We start from the raw sequence: 14,686 nt of genomic DNA on the forward strand, positions 1-14,686 counted from the left end.
AAAAAAAATGGGGTGCGAACTGATGGAGACATTTGTTTTATGTGAAAGCATTTCAGCTTGGAAGACACAAACAACGAGCAGAATCCTCAGCAGACAAGCTCACCACTGTTACATCAAAAGAAGTGGCAGCATTATATTTATGTAACAACAACATTTTGATTACAGCACTGTATGGCCTTTTAGCCATGCGAGCTGTGTGCCAGAGGCTCTGTAAACAAACACAGATAGGAAATCTGGTTTGCATTAAGTAACTGTTTTCCACTTTCTAACTTAGCTAAAACACAGTACCAATAATAACAGCATAAACCAAAATTTCAGTAGTACGACTACAGCGAGATCCAAGCGAAGCTCCACAAGACATTTAAACTGAACAATTTGGGCAAAAAGCATATAACCAAAGATGATATCCCAAAACGAACAGGGAAGCAGCAGAGCCCAGCCTGCAGAGAAAGACAATGTTTTAAGAAACTGTAACAGTTCCACAAAAGTTCTGCATTGTAATTTCTCTCTCAGTTTGCAACTGCACTGTTGTTTTAATGCAGGACTAAACATTTTAAAATCTTGACCCCCCTCCTCTTCCCATAATGAAATCTAGGCTTTCCAGTATGTTTTTACAATGCTATTGAGCAGAGCACCACAATTATGACACAGGGCAGTAATTAAATAAGAAAAAAAACCCCAAACAAAACCAAAACCAACTGTCCACAGCTCTGCATCAGGATCCAGACATCCTACATCAAGTTTTGATTATAAGAAGCCATGTCCTGCCAGCTTTAAGGTAGTGTCCACCTCGAAAAGGACTTGTAAAACTGCCATCAGAATTTTGCATTTCTTATCAAAATGGTTCTATATTGATCTTGCTTAATTTTATAAACTTTTTATTTTAAGCCCTAACTGGCAACTTTGCAAGTTAAAGCATCCGGGTACCAAGCTGGGTTCTCCTTATGCAATTAAGGCTAAGATTTTGTGGAGGAAATTCAACCTGCAGTAACCTGACAGCCTTAAGACTATCTCCCCTATAATAGCAGGTACCTATTAAGTATCATCATCAGACCAGCTTACAACATCTGACAGTGCTATTACTTGCATATACGTAGCCACTAACACAACACGCCTGCATTAGAGATAGCTTGGCTACACTGAATTGAATGCAGCTGGTCTACTGCGTGAGAAGGTGCTATTGAAGTTGCTCAAGAGCTCATCTGCCTTTTCCAATTCGAAAAGAAACATTACTTAACCCTGCAACCCCTTCCTTGCACATACTGCCATTACAACCCAACAGCACTGCTCCATACCTGTATACTCATTTTTTCCAGAGTGAAACCAGGTTGAAAAGTAGAAGGGGGGTGGAAGGGGGAGACTATGAGAACAAGGACACGGGAGCATGGGGAGGGCCGATGCCTGCCCAAATAGCACAAATATCACATATAGGCCAAATTAAGAAAATTTTTGCAGAGACAGTTACTTGTAAGACTATTGAGAGCAGGAATACAGAGGAAATCACTGCTAAACAGTGCATTGTGTAAAGATGCTGGATTTTTTTTCTTGAAAAGGAAAAAATAAACCATACACACCAAACTCTTACACAAAAATACGCAAGTATACAGGTGTATATTCTTTTCTTTGATGGTAACCTGCACCAGTGTAAAAGGAGTGAAGTCTGCCCAGAGGCTGTCTTAGCAAGGCGTCACAAATTGCCTCTCACCTTAAAAGTATACAGTACTACTGGCATTTGTGACTACTAAGTGATTAAAAGAGTAAAAAAATCAGTGTGTCTTGCTAGCAGATGGACTGCTGTTCTGAGTGGGTGCCAGAACTCAGATTTCATGTGGTAGCTACATTTCCAGTTCAAAGCCCCACTAAGAAAAAAACCTACACACATCATGCCTCCACAAAGTTCATTACTAGATGTATTCACTGCATGATTTTTTTTGTTTTCATCTAGACAATTTGCTAAAAGCCAAACACTGCTACATTGAGTATTCAGATAAATATCATAGAAAAAGATCAAGTTTATTTAATTCTTGGGAAAAACTTCTGTATTCCCTTAATGTCTCTGCCATTCATGAACAGAATGCTACATAAATAGGATTCCCTGCATCTCCTGGTAAATCTGCTGACTCTCGTCTACGGAAATATAAAATGAAGCACAGAAGGACATAAAAGTTCACATGAAAAAGGCAATCAGTGAAACAGGTTTTCAAAACTATAGTAATATTTTAATCACAAACATTTTAACAAGAAGTCTTGAAAACTTTTTAAAGATAATTTTTTAAAAGCTCAGCAACCTTGCTTTTCTCTCGGTCCTATTTTTTGCTTGTTCTTGCCAACATTGGCATAGTTTTCAGCCTGGAGACAATAGGGGTATCCTGTTTCTTGGAAGAGGCAGAACAAGACCTTCTGTGTGTATGTAAGATACACTGTGAACAAAATGTCTTATCTGCGTTACGTGCCGGTTCCCTCAGATATCCCTGTTACAAAAATCTTACTAAACAACACTGGCTGGCCTTACAATCCAGCCCCATCTATCCTCCCCCTGCCCTTCCAAACTGTTCTACTTGGGCTGCTAGATTTGTACCAGAACATTTAAAAATGCAGGTTCCAAAACAGTCTTGCAAAAAAAAAAATAAAAAATGCTGAAATATGCTCGATAACTTGTTGTCTTTAGTCCACAAGAACATCAGAGACAAACATAAGCAAAGAGTGGGCTGACATGTGGGGACAGAATTTATCAGCCAGGTACAACAGTGCCTTGGATCATGAAGGCTGATGACCGTATAAAAAAAAGCCAAACCACCAAACAAATCCTTGCTGACAAGCACAAGGGCAAAAAAATGCTTAATTGTCATCACGTGGAGCTACCAAGATAATGGAAAATTTCAGAGACCTTGGAGGACAGCCATGGAAGAAGGAAGTCAAAGCAAGACCGGACAAGGGCAGACCTTTTAAGCAGCTTCATGACTTTAATAAAGAGATGATGGAGGCTTGACTAGACCAGAGTGTCTATTTACATCTAGGGAATTAACGTACTGAATAATCATCAGATCCTGAGAGAAGGACACAAGAAGAGTGTCAGTAGCCACAAATCAAATTTACTGGAGCAAAACCAACACCACTAGGTTCTTTGACCATCCATGCTTCGCCTTCTCTCCATTTCTTCAAATGAGAAGTTTTTCTTGTCAGCAAAATTCAGGAGGTTTTCCAAATACGATTAAGGTACTATAATCACTCACAAAAAAGGCAAAATATTTCAAGATGCCGACTTACTGAGTAAATCAGATTCAGACCTGACATACAGAAAGAAAATAAAGTACTTTAAAACTAAATGCAAAGATCACACAAACAAGAAGTGCTCCAAGAGAATCTGACTCAGAGATTCATTACTCTCAATTAAAATCCCCAAGTTGCTAAACCAAAATTGCGAACACAAAGCAAGGTTGGGAAATCCTTAAACCCAGCTCTCCAAAAAATAAAAAAAAGCAAGAAACAAATCATCTCTCTGTGTTTACGGCAGTTCCTTTTTGGATAGCCTCATGCTAAGGAGGTGGTAGTAAGTTCATCTGACATCTAATACCTCCCGCTATTTGAAGTGCGCACAAAGCTAAAGCTCACCGCAAACACCCAGCGTTGACATCATGGCTATTGTACAGTTTGGACAGACAAAGTGTTCTTATCATTTCCAAGACGGCCGTGACTTCAGCAATGCTGAAACAGAAGAATCAGGTGAATAAACAATCAGTCACAGGGAGTGAAAACGCAGCCAGAAGAGGAAGACTTCTGGCAAGCGGAGGCACCGGCCTCTGCCAAGGATGGCACCATGCCAGTCACATGCGGGCGAGCAAAAGGTTGCCAAGTGTGGGATAAATATTTTTTTAAAGATTCTTTCTCTCCTTGTAAAACGATATTCGATCCTTCCTTTTTTATACTGTTTCTGCTTTTTTAGAGCATCCTTCACATGAAATAATGTTTCAGAAAGAAAAAAAGAGGGGAAAAAAGCCTACTTTTGAGCAGAAACTATAGGAGGAAGGGAGAGTTTTCTCCTAGCCAACTACTGAAAAATTAGCTGTCTAAATTTATCCACAAAGACAGAAAAAACCCAGTAATTTTTGGAATGTTAATCCCTCTACATGACAGAATTTTTAAAATACTGCATTTTAATGTTCTAAACTTTGGTACAGTCTTTCAAACAGCTGACTTCAAACGCTCAAGCAGCCTAGATGAGACCTGATTTCTTTTGCCCAGTACACTGTCAGAATAGAGAGACTGGAGAGACATTACTCAGAAAATCCAGTTCCAGTGATTCATGGCTAGGGCTGGAATCAAATAACTACAGAATAAAGGCTGCAATAAGGAAATACACATATTAAATACATGCAGTAACATGTTCCAATCACAGAAATATGGGTACAAGTCATCTCCAAAGAACTGCAGAGGCCACTTAGAGCAGTTGCATAAAACCTTTATATTGCTACAGGAACAGGTATTAGCAACACGTTAACAATGGGGCAACTTTTTGTCTTTTCTGTTTTCCCCCCAGCACTCTAAACCTGGTTATCTCACGTTCAGTGAATATCCTGAAGGAAAAAACGCTGCCATATCAAACTACTTTCTAGTAGTCCAGCATAAAGTTTAGCAGATTTTGAAACTAACTGCCAGATCTCAAAGGTTCAGTTCAACCCAGCACTGAAACTAGGACTTGAAAGCGATCATCTCCTTCCTCTTCAAGCTTCTAGTACGTACACAATTATGCTCACCAGGAAAATATCTGGATAGGCCTATACAAACGTGTACCAAGAAGCAAGAAGAGGGCATTAAGTCTACAGGCTGCAAGCGATGTCTGACTCGAGATCACTTCACTGGTCATGTGTTTCCATGTTTACATCCCAGTCATTACCAGCCTATTTTTATCTGGCAGACCTTTCCAAGGATCTTGAAATTATTCCGAAGTTGTTCTGTGAATTCTTTTCTTCCAACTATAAAAATCCAGCTGAGGATTTAACTACATCTAGTTGGCTTCTACACAAAGTTTTTTGGTCTCTTCCTTCTTGGTATTTCAGTTTGTCACAGATGTTGTATGCCATATCCCCTAAATGAAGGGGCAGGTGTCACAAAACATCCAGAACCTCAAAACAAGCTCAAAAGATTTGCCCGACCTGACATCACCACCAACTGCTCAATCTTTAACGATATGAAAGACTGATGAAGATATCTACTCTTACATTCCCGTCCTCAGGATTTTATGGTTGAAAAACAGTATCACGCTAAAGGCCTGTACAGCCAGTTGTGCAGCAGTTGGATTTAACTGCTCAGCTAGAAGCACCTGTAGATGATTCTACAGCAAAGGAAATGGAAGAAAGGAGTGGAGACAGGTTAGGAGAAGAAAGTCCAGCACCATTCAGCACCTGGAGACTCTCTGATACCACCAGATGCAGAAAGATCTGTGAAACAGGGAGGCAATACTCATCATTCAGTGAAACTAGCACTTTGTTCAAATGTATTGTTGTGGTGAAGTACTCGATGCCTTCTAGTTTTACAATTTTTTTCTGCAGCATTAGTATTTTCCCTTCCCCTCAGGACAGTTTCAGTATCTAGAGCATTTCAGAGCAGCACACATCAGCACAGCTCCAAGGAGCCTGAGACCCATGGCATGGTTTGCAATCCCTCACACACACAAATGCCTCAGCACAATGTACCTGTAGCTCTCCTTCCCAGCTGAAAAGAACAGAGCAGACTATTAAAAATGACAATGAAAACAACCCAAAGCGTATTTTAGTTGGATACACTGGGGTTTGATGACACCACCACCTCTTTTGGCCAACTATCATTCATTCTTTACCCTAGAAGTTACCTCCAAACAATTTGCAGGCTTCCCAGCTATGATATGTAACAACATGTGTGCTAAATCTATTTTATTTAGAGTGACCAGAGGACTTGGGGACACTATTTGGCACTGTAAAGCCTCCTATACCTTCAGGTTTTCTGCAAGTGAAGCAATCAACCCTGCTAAAAGCTCCAGCAGCATTACAGCTACTCACATCACACCAAAATTAGAGCAAATGGAAACCCAAGTGAAGAAAACAACTACCTTAAACCACAGTCAACAGGAACTGATAGTACAGTTACTCCATTTGCTCCTAAGTGCGTAATACTAACGACCAGGAAGGTGCAAATAAACACGACTTATTGACAAACCCAGGCAGCACAAATTGCATTCTCTTTCAAAACAGTTTATGTTGCCCAGCACAACCCAGACTGGCATCATTGCAGCTGGCACTCGAGAGGAGGAGGAAAAAAACAAGTCCATTTTGTCCCTTCCACACCAGTACGAATTCAGTACATAAACAAACCCAACTGAGGCATATACACAAGCATCTATCAGGCTTTCAGGCCAGTTTTACTCTATCTTCAACACTAGGTAAACAAATAGGTTGGGAATGTTTTACCATTAGTGCTGCACTGTTCTAGAAACATTTCCTCTACAAAAAGGGAAATTTCCCACTGGAAGATGCAAAGCAGAACAGTAATGTCGATGCCAGTGAGGATGAAATCAGGAAAGCAACGGTTACCCCACAGTGGTGAAAGCTGCTCCGTGTCCACTGCAATCACCCACCACTCACAGTCACAAATCTTTTCACATTTCTAAAGGGGTAACCGGAGCTCCTGAACTCTTCAGTAACACATAAGAAAAGGGCTGCTGCAGAATAGCTCTGAAGCAAATTATTTCCCTTTTCACTCCAGATTACGAACAATGTATTGGGGTTTTGCTTGTTGCTTAAAGCAAGATTTAAACTGCCTGTCTTCCAAATGCTGCAAGTGTAAGGCAATAAGCTTTACAGGATTTAATTAATATACTGCAAGCAAGGAGTGCTGGTCAGTCATCTTCTGGCAAAACCCTAGCTGGAGGAAGAATACTATTCACATTCCAGATTTATTCTAAAGGAGGAAGACAGTTGGATAACATTATCACATTGGCCTAAATTATGTAGTTCTCTTTAATGCTGAAGGATAAAGGCAGTTTAATCTTTGGCAAAAAAAAAAAAAAAGTCACTGGTTCGGAGGGATTCAACTCCTGCTTTGTTTCAGGAATGCCCTTCGCATTTATGCATTAAGCCCATCAAAAGGCTTAACCATTCTGGCACAAGCAATAAAACATAATTCTCATCTTAGAGGCAGACATCAACACTGCTCCAGTCGAAGACTAATTACCCAAAAAATGGGGGGGGGGTGGCAGGCAAGCTTCAGTAAAACCAATGTTTACAATATACATGGCAGGGCACAACATTTAGAAGGTGTTTGCTCATCTCCAACTGGGACGCCTGCATTAACAACAAAAAATAACAAACTCAACAATCTGTTGAGTTTTAATCATCAATAAGATTATTATTGATCATCAATAATTAATCATCAATAAGATTAAAACTCAAGGGAACATCAAGAAAGAGCAAGAACATTCAAATTATTTTACCACAGAGCAAACGTTTTCAAGCTGTTCACTTGCTAGTGAGATAACCCGCTAAAACCAGGATTAAGAACTAAGTATTTAGGAACCTGAGAAAAGGGAAGAATTACAATGCAATGGCAAAACAAGATGCAAAAATACTGATGGTTTGGAAAGTTGTCAGAGACACCTGGGTGCATTTGTTTTAAATTACAGACTCATAAGTCTGGGAGTACGTCATCACTTACGATATTTACTCATCCTCTTAAGATCAACATCACTTGAAACAATATTAATGGCAATTATGTTCAAAACGATTAAACAAAGTATTTCCTTCACGACTTCCAGGAATACAAGAGAGTGTAAGCGAATCCAACAGCAACTGAAGGTTGTGCTCTTGAGATCCACCACAAACAGAAGGTGAGCTCTTTCCTGGGTTTTAATGATCAGAGAATAATTTTAATACTCATATAATAATAATATATAGATAATTTTAAACAGTAACTTCTAATAAACATGGAATATTTTTTTCATTCTATAAGTTCATGGAGGTTTTTTTCATTCTAAAGTTTGCCAACAACACCCAGCTGTGTGGTACAGTCAGGGAGAGATGGGACGCCATCCAGAGGGATCTGGACAGGCTTGAGAGCTGGGCCTGTGCAAACTGCATGGAGTTCAACAAGGCCAAGTGCAAGGTGGTCCTGCACGTCGGGGTCAGGGCAATCCCAAGCACAACACAGGCTAAGTGAGAATGGATGGAGAGCAGCCCTGAGGAGGAGGACTTGGGGGTGTTGGTGGACGAGAAGCCCAACATGACCAGTCAATGTGCACTAGCAGCCCAGAAAGCCAACCGTGTCCTGGGCTGCATCACCAGCAGCACGACCAGCAGGTCGAGGGAGGGGATTCTGCCCCTCTACTCCGCTCTGGTGAGACCCGACACCCCCCCCCCCCACCCCGCAGTACTGCGTCCAGCTCTGGGGGCCCCAGCACCAGACAGACCTGGAGCTGTTGGAGTGAGTGCAGAGGAGGCCACAAAGATGATCAGAGGCTGGAGCACCTCTGCTATGAGGACAGGCTGAGAGAGTTGGGCTTGTTCAGTCTGGAGAAGAGAAGGCTCCCGAGAGACCTCAGAGCACCTTCCAGTACCTGAAGGGGCTACAGGAAAGCTGGAGAGGGACTGTTTACAAGGGCATGGAGTGACAGGACAAGGCGTAACGGCCTTAATCTGATGGAGGGGAGAGTTAGATGAGATTTTAGGCAGAAATTCTTCCCCGTGAGGGTGGTGAGGCACTGGCACAGGTTGCCCAGAGAAGTTGTGGATGCCCCATCCTTGGAAGTGTTCAAGGCCAGGTTGGATGGGACTTTGGGCAACCTGGGCTAGTGGAGGGTGTCCCTGCCAATGGCAGGGAGGTTGGAACTAGGTGGGCTTTAAGGTCCCTCCCAAACCAAACCAGTTTGTGATTCTCTGTTATAAACACAGGGGGAATACAGAAGGTGCCAGAGTTTATAGGTCCCAAAACCAGACTGGAAGATCATGCATTAAGCCATCTCTTAATGCATTTTAACAAATTCACTGGCAACACGGACAGCGGAAAGGATACAAATGTCTTGAAATCTCTATTAAAATTAGTTTCTTTTCAAACACCATTGACTGGTGATGGAAGTGTTTCAGAGGGAAAAGGGAAAACATTTAGTGTCTTTTCAGAGTTGATGCAAATTGCTTTCATAGTCTGTATATCATTCTGAATTGCCTGGACATGAACTTTTAACTCCATCCTACACAGCGTGATCTCCAAAGAACAAAGCTGCTGCAACAGTTGCCTGTTTGCTTGCAGGTTACTGAACAGCTCTGTTTGCAGCTAGAAAAGGCTGAGCCAGGTTGCAGAGCCTTCTTTGAGAAGCACAGGGATGCTCCTGATCCGCAGAGGCATTGGACATTGCTGTAACCCCAAAGGACACCCCAAGCGAACCACTGCAAGTTCAGCAGCTCTGAATGCCCAGCCAAGCAAAGGACTGAAATACCTGAAATTAGAAGACACTGGGAGAAAGTGGCTCAGAGCAGTGAGGGGAACACTGTATGTGTTTGCTCAGTGTTTTCTTCTAACCTAAGTGGAGGATGACAATATGTCATCCAGCCTGCACTTCATCCACTATCTTTAAAAACATCCTCAGTTATGAGACAGAACTATTTCAGTTCTTCCAACACTTTGATAAAATAAACTGAACAAGGCAAACCACGCTTTACTACCACCCCCCAGAAACTGCAAGCACGCGTAATGCACTCAGCAGGACAAACGGACACACAACACTGCTGGCTGTGTAGTCAAACGCAGTTAACGCTGAGATGGACAAGTTGTCTCTGCTTATACACATGGTTTTGAGGAATTCCTATTAGTATGACTGGGGAAAAAAAAAAATAATGACATTGCCTCAGACTTTCTAAATCCTTTCCTGTAGTAAGGATTTGTGATCAGATTAGGGAGTACCAGACAGATTTTATTTATTTATTTATTTGTAGGAAGGACAGTCAAGGTGAGCTGTATCACTGGATCTGACGGGGGCTCCAGGCTGCAGCAAAGCCAGCTCAGTGATGCTGCCCGGGGTTGCTCTGAAGCCGGAGATGGCATCAGATGGCACTTATTAAAGAAAAAAAAAGGGGGAATCATGTTTTTGATACTGGCACAAAGTGGGAAGCATGCTGCTTCCCACTCTGTTTCTGCTAGAGTTTGGCACGTTTGAGCTACACTTTTCCCCTCCGGTACCTTTTTTTGTCATCTCAAGTTGCATTCACATGAACATATAAATACACAGATCTTTACACACTGTGTATAGCAGATACTTACATGGATGGTCTCAAAAAAGAATATTCTTTTCACACACTAAAAAAATTATACAGAGTTATTTTAAATTCAGAACTGTTTGTATATTCCTTATAAGTTTATAAAACTCTCACTGTCCTCCCATGACTAACGAAACTGGAATTGAGAGAGTATTCTATATTTATAACTCGTCTGGTTGCTCATGCCTATGGCCCTATTTCCACTCTCCGTTACTGTACACAGAGCTATGTGAGGTATTGTGGGTTCCCAAACTTCACCGATTTCCTAACAAGGCAGGCCTGTGTCCCGGAGGAACAAGCTGGGGGCTGTTTCGTTCAAGCATTGGCCGAACTCAGAGGGAGAGGCCTTGAGCACTGTGGTTTTGGCAGCTCTTCTTGAAACTGGTATTAGAGGCCATTTCTGTGCAATTACATGCCTAATTGGCACTGGATTGCGTATCGATGCTACCGATACATCGTCTACATCCCAGGCCCGTTTACAGCCCAAACCATACAGCTGCTGCTACACACTTCACCTTACCTAATTTATTTTAGCAGCGCCTGCAAGCTGAAGCACTTTGATGCTTGGCTGAGCAGCTCCGTCAGTCACGACGCTGCAGACACACCAGAAGTACCGGGCAAGTCCAAGCCATCACAAGTCCAACAGACTATTCATTGCCCTCTCAAAATCAAAAGGAGTCAAAACCGTCAAACTTTATTCAAAATCCCTCCCGAGACCACACTGTGTTCAGTGATGCTGGCACACTACAGAACTCAAAGGGCTGAGAGAGAAAGAGACTGAATCGGGTATCTAAATGCAGCAAAATGAGGAAAAAGATGGATTTCATACGAATGAGGGCTGGGTGACACTCATAATCTGTATGAATGTCCTAAGGTCTGCCCAAGAATCATGCAAACATATCTCACTTTTTAAACAAAACCACTTCACTAGTTCATAAATCCCAGAGAGAAGTCTACATCGTTGTCGTGATAGAGGTGCCTTGTGATCGATGGATTCTTAACATGTGCCAGGCACCTGCGGGTCACAGAAACTGGTTCTAATTTGCAGATCCCATATATGGTCAATATAAATAAATATTTACACAAAAAGCAGAAGGAGAAAGAGAGAGAGGCATGTTTTTCAAATTCAAAATACGTTGTGGTGGCTGGGATTGGGGTACAACTCTCATGGAGTTAGATTCATTATGGTACTTGAGCTATAATAAACCACAAAAATCAAGAAACCCACAACTCTTCCTATGAGGCTTTGCAGAGTCCAGAGACAGAAGAACACCAAATGGTGCAAACTACTAACCAAAAAATATTACCAGGAAAGAAGTGGCTGAATTGAGAAAGTTTTTGTCTCGCAAAATAGATTTGTCCTTAGAATATTCTGGCTGAGAGAGAGAGAGAAATCACCTAAATCACCTTATAAAGCAAACCAAGATTTCAAAAGGACAAAAGGGCACAGGTCAAAGAAGATATATTTTGGTTCAGTCAAAATAACTGCTGCTCTGAAAGCTGAGCAGAGTAACACACCGCACCTGAAGACACAGGTACTTGCGACAAAGAAACATTACCTTAAACCCCCGTGGCGCTCGGTGTCTGGTTTGTTTGCATGTTACATATGCTCGGAACAAGTACCAGCATGGGGAGAGCCCCTGAACGTGTTTTGCAAACAATTACAGCAACCCGAAACAACGCGCCGGGGCTGAAGTCATCTCAGCAAAGGTCTCAGCCGCGCTAAGTGGCACTGTTTGCAAATTCAGTTCTCAGAGGCGCAGAAGGGAAACACACACCTCTCCTCTTTAATCCTAGGGTTGCAGTCTTTGCTGCAGGTAGGCAGTAGTGCTGCAATTATTTATTTTTTTTTCCCCCCCAGTTTATTCAACTGCTTTTTTTGCTTTGCAATAAAGCTGTCAAGATTAACAGACAAACTCTGGCAAGATGTTCAAAGAAAAAATAATCTGTGCTTCTCACCATCTAAACAGTAATGCTATAATTGCTTTCTATCACTTTGCATACCCAGAACAAGACAAACTTTTAAAAGCTATTAAAAACTCATCCTGCTTTGCAAGAAGAAAAATGTTCTAAATTTATCCCAGGAAGCTAAAGTTCACTTCACTTGGAGGGAAGGATTTAAATATGGAGTATTTTTTCTTCCACCAAAATTAGGGAGGAAAATTATAAAAAGGTCTTTGAAGAACTAAGAACAGCAAAGCTTATATTATCTTTTGAAATTATTAAAAAAACCAGGTTCCACATATTTACACCATTTAAAAAAATGGTCTATGTTACAGTAATTAAAGCACAGATGTTCTTCCACTAAAGCATTTTAATTTGACTGACCCTTTTCTGGAGTTTTTTAAAATTCTCTTTTAATGTTAAAATTCCACTAAGAATTTAATTTACTCTGCAGAGGGTTAATATTAGGCATAGGAGAAGATGCAGGTTCCCAAAACAAACAAGCACTATAGAATTCAGTAATGAAAGTATTTACAACTTCTTCATGCAGCACGCGCAGACTGCAGACAGACTGTAAAGACTTCTCACAACCTTGTTTACCCTAGAAATTATTAGATTTGTAAGACACCTACAAACACCTACAAATTGAAAATTAAATTAATTCTGAGCTTTATTTCTCAATAATACTGCACTAAACAAGATGGCAATTACCTTTTTTTCCAGTTATGGGTCTCCCTGAGCCAATAACTGCAGATATCTTTGGTTATAGAGGTCAAATGGGTGAAAGCATCATCAGGCTTCCCATTTTCAAACTCTTCACGATGCTACGCTACCTTTTTACTACTCAAAAGTGCATCCTTCTCCTTTTACTGATCTGTTCTGAACATGTCAGCCATGCCATTCACCAAGTTCTCTCTAGGTGTATATTTACAATACACAAAGCAGCCTAAGAACAAAATATTTCTGTCTATGCCAGAGTTATCAATATTGTATCATCTCCAGAAACACTTAATGCTGACATTGAGAAATGTTGTGACAAAGAGTTATTTATCACCTCTGGTGAGTACCAAAGGCACTTGGTTTTGCCAGCCACAGGGGGATGGTGCAGCATCACCATCGGACCACACTCAATTTGAGAAATGCTTTCCAATTCCATCATTAGAAATGACATTTCTCTTCCAATGTTTACAACTGCAAAATAAAACAATGAATGGATCTGTCTATCTCAAGCAAGGAAGGCCCTGCCTTCTCTGCAGTTACATGCACCTAAACTTCCATATGCATTACAGTTTTTTGTAATTATGCAAACACTAGCCTGAAAACACTGTTTAAAATAAAAAAAATCATGCTGATTAAAGTAAAATGACACAAATCCAAATTTGCAGACAGAACCTTCACTGAAAAACAATAAAAGGGAACTACCAAATAACAGCAGATCACAGGATCTGTTGACAGTTATGAAAAAAGAAACAAGGAGGGGAAAAAATAATTAGTATTCCAGGATGTCCCCCACACCCCCAAAACTAAAAGCATTAAATTAGATGGGAATAGAACGGCTGATTTTGCCCGCAGTCAAATACGGAGAAGCGTCATTTAAATTGGAAATTACAGAGCAACAGACTTTTGCACAAAGTTCAAGGGGGTTTTATGGTTTGTTTTTATGAATTAGGAATGACACGGGGAAAAAATAATGGGGTTGGGCCAGCTACCACCCTTAATACATATTTCAGCTTAAATATTTCTCAGAATCATTTGATGCACTTTATCTAGGCACCGCAGCTTGTTAAAGTGATGACAGAAAGTAGAGTGGCTTCTCAGAGATCATCCCTACGGATGCAGTATCCGCTGGTGGCCACGCTGGCGCTGGAGGATTAACTGCTACCGAAGGATCTCCAAACTGCCTAATTACTCCCTCCTCCCTACATCATGTCCTTCCCCACAAGGGAAACTTTTAATCCATTTATACCTTTCCTGGGAAGTGCTTTTCAACCAATAGTTCATTTCACAAACCTTCTGCTATCCTTTCCCAGGTTTTGAAGAGCTCATTCCTACTAACATCAGCATCTCGGCCTTGGTTCCTACAAATTAAACTTCATGAATGCTTAGTAACAGAAAAATATATACTTCACATCTATGCAGTACTTTTTAATCAGCAGTTCTCAAAATGCTTTACAAAGCATGAAATCTAATCAAGTGGTTGTTTTCAATGCCCATTTTAAAGCAGAGGGGGAACAAACAGAGTAAAAAAAAATGACGAGTTACTCAACGTTACAGCAAGATTTAGGAACAGAAGCAGCTGTTTGTCTTGATAGGCAAAAGCCCCTGACACTACAGGAATAATAATTATCTTTTAAAATGTAACAAGTCCTAAATTACAGACTTCTTTCAGAATCTTTGTACACAATTATTCAGATGATCTGAGGTTCAAGTATTTTCTTGCCAGGCTGTTAGTATGTAATAATAGA

The 14,686-nt window shown here is 40.9% G+C and overlaps 1 protein-coding gene and 1 long non-coding RNA gene across 6 annotated transcripts in view; both read right to left on the minus strand.

The window, feature by feature from the left end:
• Positions 1 to 14,686, minus strand: part of LOC142603426 (uncharacterized) — a 212,336-nt gene that overhangs the window by 49,936 nt on the left and 147,714 nt on the right. The gene's annotated exons all lie outside the window — the stretch shown is intronic.
• IGF1R (insulin like growth factor 1 receptor) overlaps positions 1 to 14,686 on the minus strand; it is a 190,940-nt gene that overhangs the window by 49,936 nt on the left and 126,318 nt on the right. The window lies entirely within an intron of this gene.

Source organism: Balearica regulorum, chromosome 12 (genome assembly GCF_011004875.1).
Source record: "Balearica regulorum gibbericeps isolate bBalReg1 chromosome 12, bBalReg1.pri, whole genome shotgun sequence".
NCBI lineage: Eukaryota > Metazoa > Chordata > Aves > Gruiformes > Gruidae > Balearica > Balearica regulorum.